The sequence below is a fragment of the Triticum urartu genome, chromosome 2A (genome assembly GCF_056163025.1).
Source record: "Triticum urartu cultivar PI428250 chromosome 2A, HENAU_Tu73, whole genome shotgun sequence".
NCBI classification, from domain to species: Eukaryota; Viridiplantae; Streptophyta; class Magnoliopsida; order Poales; family Poaceae; genus Triticum; species Triticum urartu.
Window position 1 is genome coordinate 669,623,987 of NC_141874.1, and position 12,485 is coordinate 669,636,471.

The 12,485-nt window shown below is 54.0% G+C and overlaps 1 pseudogene; it reads right to left on the minus strand.

Annotated features, from left to right (window-relative positions):
• Positions 1-842: 842 nt before the first annotated feature.
• On the minus strand, positions 843-12,019 carry LOC125533992 (uncharacterized; annotated as a pseudogene).
• Between the last annotated feature and the right edge of the window lie 466 nt (positions 12,020-12,485).

Consider the following 12,485-nt stretch of genomic DNA (forward strand, 5'->3'; position numbering starts at 1 on the left):
TGTTCTGTATGCAATCCCATCGCACAACACACACGTGTTATTAGCAGCAACCGTATGTGTTCTTATCGGTCTTCAGACACATTTCTTATTACAGACCTGTTTGCCGCGTATCACACACATCTTGTTAAGATGGACCATTTTTGTTCTCATGTCTCAACGCAAACAGTTCATCCAAGTGAACCGCATGCCGTATATCACACACACCATTGATCTGGCTGACCATTTCTTTTGTGTTGCCTAATCACAAACAGTTCATCCGAGTGAACCATATGCTATGTATCGCACACGCCTCCATCTGGCTGCCCATTTCTTTTGTTCCTCCTCATCGCAAACAGTTCACTGAACTGAACCGTACGCCCTTCATCACACACGCAACTAAATCCTGAACCGTGTTTGATGCATCCAACATCGTAAACCTTTTACACATTTCTGATGGTTTTCATACAACACCATTTGCGATTATGGAATCGCACACAGTTTCTCGAACGGTCTCTGATCGTAGTTTCACATTAGCAGCATCCTGCAGTAGTGGGACGAGAAAGCCTAGGATGGTTGGTTGTTGGTGGTGGCGGCTCGACGGATTTTTGCAAGATTTCAGGGTTATATATAAAGGGAATTGGTCAACGGGAAACCATAGGTTATGGAAGGGATTGGGATCTGGAGAAGAAAGGAAATTAGAGACTAAATGCTTATCTTATGAAGGGGATTGGGAAACAAGAATCCGGTAATTAGTTGTAGCAACAAACAGTATAATTCTTGATGTTATGTTTTAACAATGACAAGATGGAACAGTCTGCCTCCCTTGTCAACAACACAAGATCAAAACGTCTATGCATGAATTATCATTTGTCTGTGCGAGGTTTTGGGGTGAGGACACATGCGGTGATCATCAAGACAACCTTGTGAATGTGCAACTTGATATTGTATTCCTGGTCCAAGAACTCAAATATGCACATGCCCTAGTTCTCCAGGTTGTTCTCCATGGCAAGTGCGCCCCACCCAGTGCTTGTCAGTGTACTAGAGTAGGGGTACCCTTGTACCCCGAGCTTGTGCACGGGCAGTTGCAGCGTCCCGCGGCAAGGCCTGCCTGGTCACCGCCAAGATTCCTTGTGGTCCCTCTGAAGACCATTCAAGAACAAAGTACCCAAGACAAGACCCCGGCAAGAGGAGCTTGCCGGGAAAAAAGCAAGACCCCGACAAGAGGAGCTTGCCGGGAAGGCCATCAGAAGCGTCCCAAGACCCCGGCAAGAGGCGCTTAACGGGAAGGCCGTCTGAGGCATTCCAAGGAACTTGCCGCGGCGTGCTACGCGCCCCGACAAGGCCCGGTGAGCGACAAGCTCCCGAAAGCGACAAGTCGACAGCCGCGGCAAGGCGCTTCCCGCGGCAAGCCCCCACTCCACGCCCGCGCTCCAGCACATCCACCCACGTGTCGCTCCGGGGCCCCTCCCGAGCGCACGTGGCAGGAGGCTGTGCAGCTAGGGGCGTGCGGTGGCACGAAGGCGCTGACAAGACAACCACCGTGGCAAGACGGAGGCGTCCCTAGCGGTCCCTTTCGGTGCTGTCTAGGCGACACAGACGGGCATTTAATGCCCTTGTCCCCTGCCGTCAGGGTTAGGTATGATAACACTGTAGCAGCTAGCTGTGCCTACTACAGCACCTAGCTGTGCCTACCCACGGCACCCTTTCCACTTTTGCCCTTGGCCCCCGTTGCTCTATGTCGGTAACCCCTTGAGTATAAAAGGAGGCCCGTGTGCAACGTAGAGGGGGTCGGCCACCTTGAGAGCCCTCGCGAGGTTTGGCATTTCCACACTCACGCTCGCCCTCGCTCCCGGGCGAGAGATCAATACCAATCCACAAAGCAGGAGTAGGGTTTTACGCATCCTTGCGGCCCGAACCTAGGTAAATCGTTCGTGTGCTCCACCTCGATTTACCCCTCGCGCGACCAACCGCCCGCTTGCTCCGCCTCGATCTGCTCTTTGCGCCACCTCCGCCCCCCGCCGAACCAAAAGGGACCCGGTTCGCCGGTCCCATAGGTGCCCGTGGATCAGGAACCCCGGCATCTCTGGCGCGCCAGGTAGGGGGCGTCGAAGTGGTGTGAATCAAATCCGGCATTCTTGCGGGCTAGATCTTCATCTTCTTCATCGATCTTCACCATCTTCACCAACATGCCGCCGAAGAAGAAAGTCTCGGAGGCAGCTGCTCCGTCCACGCCGAGCCACCCACCGCTGGAGCAAACGGACGGTGGGGCAGGCGCCGGCGGAAGGGCACGCATCGACGAGGGAACTCTTGGTGCTGCCAGGTCCCAGGGCAAGGCTGCGCCGCCCATCGGCGGTGTGGCCGGCTCCCACAACGACTGGGCGCACTCCAAGACCTCGGCGTCCGTGCATGCACCGCGCTCATCTCAGGAGGTGCGGGACCGGCAGCGTCATGGTACTCACAGTACCATGCGCTCGCTGGATCAAGATCGAGCTGGTGGATCCCAGAGCGCCCAAGGTCACCATGCACGTCAACACGCCCAGAACAGATAAGTTGCCAAAGCCTGAGCAACCAGATCTCTAATTTTTGAGTTACCCCCCTGGATCGGCTCACCTTGTATGAAAATCCTGTGCGCGGAGGAGCCGACTCGTAGCTGGCTGCGCACTTGCGTTGTTTCGAGCTCGCTCAACAACATTAGGTGAGCTGCGGCTAGTTGCTACACTAGCCGCGCCCTTGCATTGTTTCGAGCCTGCTCAACAAGGTAAGTTAGCTGCGGCTAGTTGCTACACTAGTCGCGGCCTTACTTTGCTTCGAGCCCCGCTCAGCAACTTAAGCGAGCTGCAGCTGGCTGCGACAAGGTTTCTTGCCGGTAGCGGCACTGCCAGTTCCGCGCTCAGCGCTCGCGGTCTGGATGCCTGCGCCGGCAAGTTCCCTAAAAGCGTGGGGTAAAAACATACAAAGTTGACGCCGGAATGGGAAGGCCCTTACCGGGTGAAACGAGTCACTGGGCCCGGCGCCGGCCGCCCTGAGACCGAAGATGGCATCCCAGTGAGCAACTCCTGGAGCATCGAGCATCTTCGTGAGTTTTACCCGTAAGGCGCGGTTGCCGGAACCCGTTCCGGCAACCACCTCTTGTACAAAGTCTTGCCGCTGTTGCATGTAATCCTTTGTACGAGGCCGGGCGCAGATCCCGTGCGCAGCAGAGCCCGCGTGCTCCGCACATTTTGTCAATTTTATGCTTTCTAATTTCTGGCATATATGATCTGGCATTTGTGCAGCACCAACACCACGGCAAGCGTTGACGGGCTGCTAGGCTCTCTATCTTTATTTTCTCTTCTTTCTTTTCTTCCTTCTTCCAAGGAAAGAAAGGATCCCCCGCCCACAAGTTTGCCGGGGGGAAAGGGGAGAAGAGAAGGATATGGACCATGCGTCGTTCAAGAAATTCGTCTTGCCGGGAAGCAAACGACAGAAAAGCTAAGTTGCCAAAGTTTGAGCAGCCAAATTTTTTAAAATTTCGAGTTATCTCCCTTGAACGACTGCACTTTGTATGGGAAACCTGTGCGCGGAGGAGCCAACTCGTAGCTGGCTGCGCCCTTGCGTTGTTTCGAGCTCGCTCAACAACATTAAGTGAGCCGCGGTTAGTTGCTACACTAGCCGCGCCCTTGCATCGTTTTGAGCCTGCTCAACAACGTAAGTTAGCTACGGCTAGTTGCTACACTAGCCGCGCCCTTACTTTGCTTCGAGCCCCGCTCAGCAACTTAAGTGAGCTGCAGCTGGCTTCCGCGCTCAGCGCTCGCGGACCGGATGCCTGCACCGGCAAGTTCCCTAAAAGTGTAGGGCAAAAACATACAAAGGGAGGAGTCAAGTAAAGGGAATAACGTTGCAATGGCTATCCAGAAGAAAATTATATTACAAAGTAGCTTGTCGCAGCTCTGATAAATGTTTTCTATAACATCGCTAGCAGCAACAAGGAAAGAAGGAAGCCGGCGGCCTAGTCGACGTGGTCGCCCTCGACCCTCTTGATCCCGCTCACCTTGTCCACAATGGGTGCGACAAGGGCCTTGAGCTCTTCCTGATCGATATCAGGCGGCAAGGATCTGAGGACGTTGTGGAGGCGGAGGCCTGGATTGCGGAAGGCCACCTTCATCAACACCTTCTGAAGGGTTCCCGCACAGATCTCGCGCGACTCGTCGGCCAGCCGCTTCGGGATCTCATCCCGGAGCCGCTGGAGCGCCGCCGCCACGCCTTGGAGGAACATAGTGAGCTTGGCGCTAGGTTGGAGGTTTTCGTCGGAGGAGTACCCGAAGTCCTCCACCCCCAGCTGCGCCAGCTCCTTGTCGATGTCCCCAGCGGCGTTCACGAGGCTCTCTGTCCAGTGCTCCACCGTATCCCTAAAGGCGTTTTGGGTGGTGGCAGCACTCTCCAGCAACGCCTTGTCGGCGTCGATCTCCTTCTTCAAGGCCGCCTCCCGCTCCTTGGCGCCGTCCAGCTCCTTGGTCAAAGCGACTAGCCTCGACTCGAGGGCGGTGTTGGAGTCCTTGGCGGCGCTGTGCTCTTCGCCATATGCCTTGCGGTCAGCCTCCAGCTGCACCACCTTCATCTCCAACACCTTTTTGGCGGCCTCGGCAGCGGCGGCAGCGTCCTCCGCCTACTTGAGGGCTCCGCCCAGCTTCTCCTCGTGCGCGGCGAGCTCCTCCTCGTGAGTGTCGAGGTTGACCTTCCGCTGCGCCTGCTCGCCCACTTCCGCGGCTAGCTTCATGGCGGCAAGTCGCTGCAGCTCTTCGGCTTCGGCCTTCTCGAGGAGAAAGGCCTTCTTCGCCTCGGCGAGCTACTCCCGCTCCTCTGCCAAGGATCGGACGGCTTCCCGGTGGAAACCCACGAGCTCGTCTGCGCGCCTCTTAATGTCTGCTACCGCCTTCGCGACAAGCGCCTCGCGGGACTCCAGCTTGGCTTGTCGCGCGCGGTAGAGCGACATCAACCTGCGCAGCAACCGCTCCTCTTCGGGCTCGTTGCTACTGCTGCTTGGCGCATCGACCAGCTTCAGACCCGCAGAGGCAAGCACTTCCCCGTCGAAGACCTCCCCCTCGACCGACGCTCTGGAGCTTGATGCCCAGGGGAGGTTGATGAAGACGCCTTCGCCGGCTTTCAAGTAAACACCCGGCTGGGGCTCCTCGATGCTTGGCGCTGCGGCTTCGGCGGACGGGACGGCGGTCGGTGCAGCGCCTGGCGCTCCTGCGGACTCTGGGCCGTCAGTACGATCGCCAGACCCCTCGCCAGCCGCCGCGGCGCCAGCCGCCGCGGCCTCGGTGCCGGCGGCGTCTCCAGCACCGGCAGCTTCGCCGGCGGCGGCCTCTCTCTCCATCTGCTCCCCAGCAGATGGATCTGACGGCCGGCCAAGGGGAGAAGAGTCAAGCAAAATCCGGCAAAAACTCAAAGAGACCAGAAGAAGAAGAACCCAAGGGAAGGTTTGAAGCAAGAAGATTACCTGCGCTGGGCTCGGTGGCCATGGTCTCTGCCGCTGGGGGGATGCTGGTGCCGTCCCTTGGCGGAGAGCTCCCCCTTGCCGGAGAGCCACCCCCTGCCGGAGAATCTCTTGCCGGAGAATTTTCCCTAGGCGGCGTAGTTGAAGTAGGTGGCATGCTGGGGGCTGTCTCCGGACGCTCCTGGTGAGGCTGCTCTGCTCCTACGCAAGGCAACAAGCGGATATCAGCAAAGACAAGTACCCATGCGCGCCTCACCGCGGCAAAAAGTTCACACACTTACGCTGGGGGCTGCCATGGAGGAAAGTCGCCAGGTCCGGCAAGGTTGTCTCGGGCGCACCACCTGTTGTTCTGGTGGGCACGTCCTCGATGATGACCGCCGGAGCCTTAGCTCTCTTTGCCGCTCTCTGGGCCAGAGTCCTAAAAAGGAATAGGCTCGGGAAAAAGGAATTGAGAAGCAAGAACAACCGCAAAAACCGAAGAAATGCGAGTGCAGCAAGAAAAGCTTACTCTTCTTCATCCTCCTCGTCGGAGCTCAGAGCGGAGAAGTCGAAGCCCGGCGCGCTCCCAGAGCGAGGAGGCGGAGGAGAAGCTTCCCTTGGCCGCTTAGCAGGAGCGGTGGTGGCGGTCTGAGAAGACCCCGCTCCGGCTGTCGGCGCGGCACGGGAAGCAGCAGGAACCGAAGCGGCGGTCCGGCTAGACCCCGCTCCAGTTGCCGTCGTAGCATGAGGCGCTCCCGCGGCAACGGTGTTTGCCGCAGTCGAGCGCGTCACGTGGCGTGGCGACTGTTGACCCGCTTGCCGCCCCGCCTCGTCGCCAACCTTGTGGAGACGCCTCCTGGGCGGTGCTGGGGGCTCCGCTTCTGGTGGGCTGTCCGGAGGCAAGGAGGAAGAGGAGTCGACTTGCCGCGAGCTGCCCGTATCTTTGATAAGCTCGCTCGGCTCAGCACCCTGCCCGGCAAGCCCCTCCTTGCCGGCAGACTCCCCTTGCTCGCCGCAGCTCGCCACTTCTGCCGTGTCTGCTTCCGCGGTGGTGAACCCAAACTCGCCCGCGGCTGCGGCTACCACCGCCTCCTCCAGCCTGGTGGCGATACGCGCCATCTCCACGTCAGTGGTGTCGCGAGTGAGGCCGTCTTTCTTGTCGGGGCGGACGGCCACTTCCACCAAGTTGTCGAAGAAGTGCTGCACGACCTCGTCGGCAGGCTCCTGCCAAGTTGGCACAATCCCGTGCGAGTCGTATTCCGGCATCATTGCGCGAATGCGATCGAGCGCGGAGTTGTTGCACAAGGGCACGACGCCCCCCGGCAACCTGAACACCTCGGGATGCTGGGGGTCATACCTGAACAGCTCCTGCAGTATCGCGTGGAGTTCCAGAACTGTGAAGTTGTAATTGAGGCCCGGCCGCAGCCTCATAATGTCCGCCGCGTTCTTGAACTCCCAAGTTGGCCTCCCCCGCTCTTGCAGGGGGGCGATGCGGCGGCGAAGGAAGTCTGCGCCAACCGCGCCGACAGTAAGCCCGGCATTCCGGAGACGCAGGATCCTGGTGACGGCGATCCCCAGCCTGTCGTCCTCCGGGGCCAGGTCGCTCCAGTCATCGCCGCGCGCCACCGGGGTTTGGCGTCGGGCGGTGAAAGGCTGCGGACTCTCCTCGACAATCCAGCACCAGTCAGCCCTCCACTCCTCCCACTTGCCGCGGAACTCTCCCTCCAGATAGGTCTCCTTCTTGCCGGGCCTCGAAATCCAGGCGATCCCGCCGGATAGAGGCTCTCCTCTCTCTACTCGAGGAGTGAAGAAATGGCGGAAGAGGGCCACATTGGGAAGAACTCCGACAAAGTTTTCGCAGAGATGCGCGAGAACTTCCATCGTCAGAACGGCGTTGGGGGTGAAGTCGAGGAGGTGGAACCCATAGGTGTTCATGACGTCGCAGAAGAAATCAGAGAAGGGCGGGCAGAGCCCGCAATAGAAGAACAACGCGAAGAAGGCATACCCATTTGGGATAGTCTCACAGGCGGCGGCGGGGAGAACTCTTGTGCGCGGATGCGCGCGCGTCTCCGCCGACCAGAATAGAGAATAGTCCGCCTTCAGCTCCATCGCGCCGAGCCTGGGGGGGAAAACAGCCCGCGTCTTCCGCAGCGCCGCGAGCCGATGCGCCTCGGTCGTCTTCACGGTCTTCCCCCTGTCGGCTTTCGGAGCCATGGCGGAAGCAGTGGAGGGGGTCAACGGCGTTGGTGGTGCTGGCAGCGGCGGAGGGCGGAGCGCTGCTCTCTCTCTCTCTGCTTTGGGGAGGCGAGAGGGCGGCAGAGATTTCCGAGATTGGGAACGGCAACGGGCGAATGGGCCAACTGCCCCCGCTTCCCCTGCTCTTAAAGGGGGAAGGGGGCGGACGTTCCACATTTCGAGAGAAGGAACCCCCATGACCTCCCCCACGACGCCGCATCCAACGCGTGCCATTCGGGGGGAGGGCGCGGGGGGAAGCGGAGGAAGGTGCGGCGTGACCTAGGCCGCGCGTGCCCGTGCACTGTTTTGGGCCTGGCCCAACAACGCTCGGCACCGTGTCTGGCCCAGGCCCGGGGGCTCCTGTCGGTGTACTAGAGTAGGGGTACCCTTGTACCCCAAACTTGTGCACGGGCAGTTGCAGCGTCCCGCGGCAAGGCCTGCCAGGTCACCGCCAAGATTCCTTGTGGTCCCTCTGAAGACCATTCAAGAACAAAGTACCCAAGACAAGACCCCGGCAAGAGGAGCTTGCCGGGAAAAAAGCAAGACCCCGGCAAGAGGAGCTTGCCGGGAAGGCCATCAGAAGCGTGCCAAGACCCCGGCAAGAGGCGCTTGCCGGGAAGGCCGTCCGAGGCATTCCAAGGAACTTGCCGCGGCGCGCTACGCGCCCCGACAAGGCCCGGTGAGCGACAAGCTCCCGGAAGCGACAAGTCGACAGCCGCGGCAAGGCGCTTGCCGCGGCAAGCCCCCACTCCACGCCCGCGCTCCAGCACATCCACCCACGTGTCGCTCCGGGGCCCCTCCCGAGCGCACGTGGCAGAAGGCTGTGCAGCTAGGGGCGTGCGGTGGCACGAAGGCGCTGACAAGACAACCACCGTGGCAAGACGGAGGCGTCCCTAGCGGTCCCTTTCGGTGCTGTCTAGGCGACACAGACGGGCATTTAATGCCCTTGTCCCCTGCCGTCAGGGTTAGGTATGATAACACTGTAGCAGCTAGCTGTGCCTACTACAGCACCTAGCTGTGCCTACCCACGGCACCCTTTCCACTTTTGCCCTTGGCCCCCGTTGCTCTATGTCGGTAACCCCTTGAGTATAAAAGGAGGCCCGTGTGCAATGTAGAGGGGGTCGCCCACCTCGAGAGCCCTCGCGAGGTTTGGCATTTCCACACTCACGCTTGCTCTCGCTCCCGAGCGAGAGATCAATACCAATCCACAAAGCAGGAGTAGGGTTTTACGCATCCTTGCGGCCCGAACCTGGGTAAATCGTTCGTGTGCTCCACCTCGATTTACCCCTCGGGCGATGCCGGGGTTCCTGATCCACGGGCAGTGCTGAACACCGCGTGGGGACACTCGCCGCCGGTGTACTTGTACCATACCTTCCACGGCTTCGCCTGTGGGTCCCATAGCGTCATTGTCCTACTCTCTTTAGGGAGGAATGTTTTCACGAACTTGTCCAAGATGATTTGCAGTTGTAGGTTGATAACAATCAGTCTGAGATCAATGTAATTTTAGAATATGAGTATTGAGAGAAGAAACTAAATTGAGCAATTACCATGAAGTACAAGGCATAGACATTGTTGTGCTTTATTGCCTTGACGGTCGCGCCCTCTCCATGGAGTCTTCCTTCTCCCTTTGAGTTACTGGACACCTCTGCGATGTTAATCCTGGCCTTCTCGTAACCTTGATGACAACTAGTATAAAAAGATGCAGACTATATATATCAGGATAGTTGACTTCAAGTTTGTTCTAATTAGTACTAGAAGGTTGGTTTACAGGAAGGAAGGAAGAAACAAGATTTACCTCTGCCAGGTTGGTTTTCAGCATTGCTCTTGGTGAACATCGTGAACTAAGCCTCCATACCATATTTGTTACCAAAAGATTTGTGCCTGCACATGGATTCTGGCACGAATACACATGTATGAACTATACGCGGGCTCATTAGCTCAATGACAAGAGCATATAGATAGGAATTATTTTATAGTACAAGACCAGTGCTATATCTAGCTACCAGAGTCAAGACTGGCACACCATCTAAGCCATCTCAACCAATATGTATGTGTGCGTACATGTAAAACAAGTACTACTCATTTTGAAATAGATTCTCGATCAGAGGCTTCCTCTTAGTTACCTACCAAATTTCCACTTCATGCTGCCCCTTTAGAAGCACTTTTAGATGCTGAAACAACAGACCTAGTATAAACAGTTAAAGGAGCAGTAGAGCTTTTACTCTCGGCCTTGAATTCCTTGGATGGTCGATTGGCAGACTCTTCTTACAATGGACGTGCACATAGGTTAGGTAAATAACAAGAGCCTATGAATCATTTGACAACATTTATCCATCATAGCAGTTAATTTGAATTCTATCCATTAGATGGTTATTCTTAATTACCTACAAAATTGTCACCTGATGATGCTGCCTTAGAAGCTGAATCACCAAATGGAGACCTTATCTCCTTAGCCTTGGACTTCTTGGGTGGACGATGCTCCGATTCTTCTTACAGTTTGATGTGCACACGGACAATGGTTAGCTCAATAACAAGAGTATGAGAATCATTTTAAAACATCAAGCCAACTCATACCAATATATACGTAAAAGTACTAGAAGTCTTAATAATTTTGAAATAAGTGGATCGGAGGGTTCTTCTTAATTGCCTGCCAAATTGCCGCTTGATGCTGCTCCCTCAGAGGCTGGATCACCAGTTGGAGCTTCAGAAAATTCCCCCTTTGCGAGCTTGGACTTGCTGGATTGATCCACTTCTGCCATGATATCATTAACCTTCCTGACCCTAGCCCTCTTCCTAACCACAAAGCCATCGTCGGTCTTGTGTCGATACTCCTATTGTTATTATGTTGGATCCAGCGCACCATCGCTGCACATGCGAGATTCACTGTCTTCCTCATTCTCCAGAGATTCTGATAATGCATCTTCTTCTTCCTATGCCTCTTCTTCTTTTGAAGCGTATTGTTCTTCTTCTGAAGCTTCATTTTGCCGTGTACCAACTACACTAGTGTCAGTATGAGCGTCTTCTTGTTCTGGGGCAGTACCATATGCATTAGTGCTCGTGAGATCTTTCTCTTCCTCTTTGTCCACGTCGATGTCCTTGCGATGCAGCTAGGCGAGAGACGCATATGGATCCTCACAGGACCATGGCAAGAAAACCGTCACTGGGAACTGTGATTGCCCGTCGTAATGGAATACTAGCAGCCAGCTGTACCCGACATAATGGTCCAAGAGGAACTCCTTCAATCCACGCACAAAGCGTATCTCCCCGGAGATTTTAGCCAGCTCTACGGGCCATTTATTCCTGCTTGGACCTCTCAGGGAAACCTTTCATCTACACTCTTCCAAGTATTTGTGGAATCCTACTGGAAGTTTCTGCAACATACTCATCATACAAATTAATTAGTAATGGGTGAACATGTCGAGCACAACCCAAACATGCATATATGGCTTTTTACCTTGCCATCCTATAGTCCAATCCAAGCTATCAGTCATTTCTCAATTGGCCTTATATTTTGCAGAAATGTTATATATGTCTCTTTTATTTACAATCTATATGTTTTTGTAAATACAAAAGATATCAACTTTCATGAAGTAGTTTATATTTTGGATATGCTACCTCATTTATCCTTCTCAAAGGTAGAAAACATTATATAGTCCATGTTTGAAACATATGAATCACTAACTTCACAAACAATCTATTGGGTGAAATATACTATATATGTAACTCTATCAAATTAGAGAGCACCATTCCTAAAAGTGAACCACAATGGAAAACATAATCGTCACAGGAGTCATGCAAAATATAGTAGGTAAAAATAGAACAGCTAAAATGAATTAATCTCTTTGTTTATCGATATGATGAAGAAAACCTACCACATGTTCCATAAATGAATGGGATATAAATGCCCTAAAGAAGTGGGGGTAATTATTTTATCTTTCTGGTCCTTCTCATCCCTTTTCTTTGACTCCTCTTCCTCTTTACCAACCTCCTTCTTTCCCTTCTGCTCATTTATCTCCATTGGCTCCTCCAATTTCTCTTTCTGAATTTCTCGCTGCTCCTGCTCTTCTTTCTCATTCTCATTATCCTATCTTCCCTTATGTGACTTCACATTTCCTTTTCTTTTCCTCTGATCCCCCCTCTCCTTCTCCTCATCATCCTTCCTGACAACTCTCGTGTTCTTCTATTTCTCTCCTTGTATTTATCCATCTTCCTCTTTGAGGAATTTTTCTTCTCCTATGTTTTCTTATCACATTCATCTTCATTTTTCTTCATTTTCTCTTTTGTATTCACATTTTCATCTTCCTCTTCCTTTACTTTGACATTTTGCTTATTATCTACCAAGCCCATAGTGCAATACCGTTTCTTATGATGTACCATGATTGGACCTTTACTGATGGCAAGTACTCCTCCCTTTTCCATACAATATAAGATGGGATAATTAGATTTATGCCCCTAGTTGTGTCCCACTCATCTGTTTTATCCCTAATTCCCAAAAGTCACCGGTTCTGTCCAAGTCACTTTGATCCTCTTATGCTTTCGCCCTTTGACCATTTGACCGTCAGTTTGAAAACTTCATAACCAATTCATACAAAATCAAAAAAATGCAAATAAGATACCAAAATGTTCAGAAAAACATCACCTATATGTCAGTGTCATTTGCATTCATGAAAAAAGTGTTGGAAAGTGCACATCCGAGTTTTAGCTCTTTTGATACCACCACGAATAGTAAACTCCAAAAAAATTCAAAAAAATATGGTGGAAAAGAACGACAAGTTTTCTAAGTGCTTGCCAAGTTTCATTAGGGAACGACATT